The sequence below is a fragment of the Melanerpes formicivorus genome, unplaced genomic scaffold (genome assembly GCF_026170545.1).
Source record: "Melanerpes formicivorus ecotype bairdi unplaced genomic scaffold, bMelFor1.0.p_v2 SCAF_195, whole genome shotgun sequence".
Lineage (NCBI taxonomy): Eukaryota > Metazoa > Chordata > Aves > Piciformes > Picidae > Melanerpes > Melanerpes formicivorus.
The window spans coordinates 226,797-230,349 of NW_027142547.1; positions in this window are offsets into that span (position 1 = coordinate 226,797).

Consider the following 3,553-nt stretch of genomic DNA (forward strand, 5'->3'; position numbering starts at 1 on the left):
TGTACACGGCTGCAAGTGACAATGGTCCAACCTGGTGCTTGTGGCAAAAAGCTCCAGGTGAAACACGTGGACAACCTCTTGGTTTCTGGAGTCGAGGTTACAGAGGTTCAGAGGCTAATTATACTCCAACAGAGAAAGAAATTTTAGCTGCCTATGAAGGAGTAAAAGCAGCTTCTGAAGTAATTGGAACTGAATCACAACTTCTCTTAGCTCCCAGCTTACCAGTTTTGAATTGGATGTTCAAAGGCAAAGGGTCCACACCACATCATGCCACAGACTCAACATCGTCTAAGTGGATGTCTCTGATAACACAGAGAGCTTGAATGGGAAATCTTGAAAGACCTGGCCTAGTGGAGGTGATCTCAAGTTGGCCTGAAGGTATCAACTGTGCCAAACCTCCAGAGGAGAAAGTAACTCGTGCTGAGGAAGTTCCTCCTTACAATGACCTTTCTGATGATGAAAAGAAATATGCTCTGTTCACAGATGGTTCCTGTCGTCTTGTTGGAAACAAGCGAAGGTGGAAGTCTGCAGTGTGGAGTCCAACACGCCGAGTTGCAGAGGCGAAGGATGGAGAAGAAGAATCCACTCAGTACGCAGAGGTAAAAGCTGTCCAGCTAGCTCTCGACGTGGCTGAACGTGAGAGGTGGCCAAAGCTTTATCTCTATACCGACTCATGGATGGTAGCCAATGCTCTATGGGTTGGCTAAAGAACTGGAAGAAGAGTGGTTGGCAGAGGAAAGGAATACCCATTTGGGCAGCTGAACTGTGGCAGGACATTGCTGATCGAATCGAGAGAATTCCAGTGAAAGTGAGACACATGGATGCTCACATTCCTAAGAGCAAAGCTACTGAGGAACAGCAACACAACCATCAGGCAGATCTAGCTGCAAGAGTTTCTCAAGTAGACATGGACTCTAATCTTGATCTCGACTGGAAACACCGAGGGGAGATATTCTTAGCTCGGTGGGCTCACGATTCGTCAGGACATCAGGGCAGAGATGCGACATACCAATGGGCTCGTGACAGGTTCATAGACATTTCCATGGATGCTATCACACAAGTCATCCATGACTGTGACATTTGTGCTGCTATTAAGCAGGCAAAACGACTTAAGCCCTTGTGGTATGGTGACAGGTGGTCCTAGTAGAAGTGTGGTGAAGCTTGGTAGATTGACTACATCACTCTACCCCGTTCTCTTTCTGGTAAGCATTATGTGCTTACTATGGTAGAGGCAAACACTGGATGGTTGGAAACTTATCCAGTTCCACATGCAACTGCACGCAACACCATTCTTGGTCTGGAGAGACAGATCCTGTGGAGACACGGAACTCCAGAGAGGACTGGAGTCAGACAACGGAACTCATTTCAAGAACAACCTTGTAAAGAACTGGGCAAAAGAGCACGGTATAGAGTGGATATTCCGTATTCCCTACTATGCACCAGCTTCAGGGAAGATTGAACGCTACAACGGTTTGTTGAAGACCACTCTTAAAGCCATGGGGGGGTGGATCTTTGAAAAACTGGGGAAAAGCACTTAGCACAAGCAACCTGGCTGGGTAAATAGTAGAGGTTCAGTGAACCGAGCTGGACTGTTTGGGTATTTTCACCCTCAGGAGAGGCTAAACCTGTCCGAGGGGTGGTTTCAGCTGAAGGTCCGGGTCACACTTATTGGGTAATGCAAGAGAATGGTGAAATTCAGTGTATACCACAAAGAAATTTAACTTTATCTGAAAGAGGTTAATTTCAAACTGTTGTACAGCTACATGGCGTCCTAAGGAAGAATCAACAAGGAATCTATGGTGCATGAACCCTGAGATCCCTGAGAGCCCTGAGTCAACTAAGAGACCCTGAGATTCCCTGTTTCCCTTTTCTTTGCTTCTTCGGCGAAGAGACAAACTGTTTTCCATTTTTCTCATTTTCTGATTTTCTTGGACTTTTGAATCATCTACATCTGAGCATGGCCGGAATGGACTATGAACTTTACTCACGAACTGTAAATGTCATCTTGGATTGGATGGACAGTATGAACAGCCAATGAAATTGTTTAGAAGGGGTGGACTGTGACCGTTGGAGGCGGTGCCTTTAACAAAGGGATACTTCTGCCGAATGTTTGTAAACAATAGAAGGGTCTAAACTAATTTCATTGCTGGAGAGGCAAAAGCACTGCCTTAAGTTTGATTCCCAGTGGGACAAGTCTCAGTTCTTCTTTTTCCTTCCTTGCAGCAGCAGCTTGCAGCTTTCTGGGCTTTCAGCCAAACTGACCTTGAAACTGATATACTGCAAGGCCTGTATTAACTGCTTTCCAATTAACAACTGTTTTTTTTTTTCTCTCTTTCTAACCCTCTCTGGGGAAAAGGGGGAGAGAAGGGGGGACAGGGGTGGGGAACCCCCCTCAGCAGAGGAGGGAACTCTCATTTCTGTGCTACTTTGTTGTATATTTCTGTATATATTGTAAATACTGTAAATTCTGTACATAAACCTGCATTTCCTGAAACTACTTTGTAAATATACAGCACACACTCCTTTGCTAATCCGGCTGTGCATTTTTTTTCCCTTCAATTTTCTTCCCTCTACCCTACGACAATAGGAATAATCTTCATTGAAATGCACTGGACTTAAACTCCATCTGCAATGAACTCTGCAGATACAGAGTAAGCGTTTGCTACTCTGATAGTTTAGTATGCTCCAAAACCCCCAGATGACAGAGAAATTAGCCAAAGGATGTTTTTTTATTTTTACATGTATTTGGTCCGTCCTTCCTCCCTTCCTCCCTTCCTCCCTTCCTCCCTTCCTTCCTCCCTCCCTTCCACCCTTCCTTCATCCCTTCCTCCCTCCCTCCCTCCCTTCCTTCCTTCCTTCCTTCCTTCCTTCCTTCCTTCCTTCCTTCCTTCCTTCCTTCCTTCCTTCCTTCCTTCCTTCCTTCCTTCCTTCCTTCCTTCCTTCCTTCCCTTCCTTCCTTCCTTCCTTCTTTCCTTCCCTCCTTCCTCCCTTCCACCCTTCCTTCCTCCCTCCTTTCCTTCCTTCCTTCTCCCTTCCTTCCTCCCTCCCTCCCTTCCTTCCTCCCTTCCTTCCTCCTCCCTTCCTTCCTTCCTTCCTTCCCTTCCTTCCTTCCTTCCTTCCTTCCTTCCTTCCTTCCTTCCTTCCTTCCTTCCTTCCTTCCTTCCTTCCTTCCTTCCTTCCTTCTTTCCTTCCCTCCTTCCTCCTTCCACCCTTCCTTCCTCCCTCCTTCCTTCCTTCCTTCCTCCCTTCCTTCCTCCCTCCCTCCCTTCCTTCCTCCTCCTTCCTTCCTTCCCTCCTCTCCTTCCCTTCCTCCTCCCTTCCTTCCTCCCTTCCTTCCTTCCTTCCTTCCCTTCCTTCCTTCCTTCCTTCCTTCCTTCCTTCCTTCCTTCCTTCCTTCCTTCCTTCCTTCCTTCCTTCCTTCCTTCCTTCCTTCCTTCCTTCCTTCTTTCCTTCCCTTCCTTCCTCTCCTTCCACCCTTCCTTCCTCCCTCACCTTTCCTTCCTCCTTCCTCCCTTCCTTCCTTCCCTCCCTCCCTTCCTTCCTCCCTTCCTTC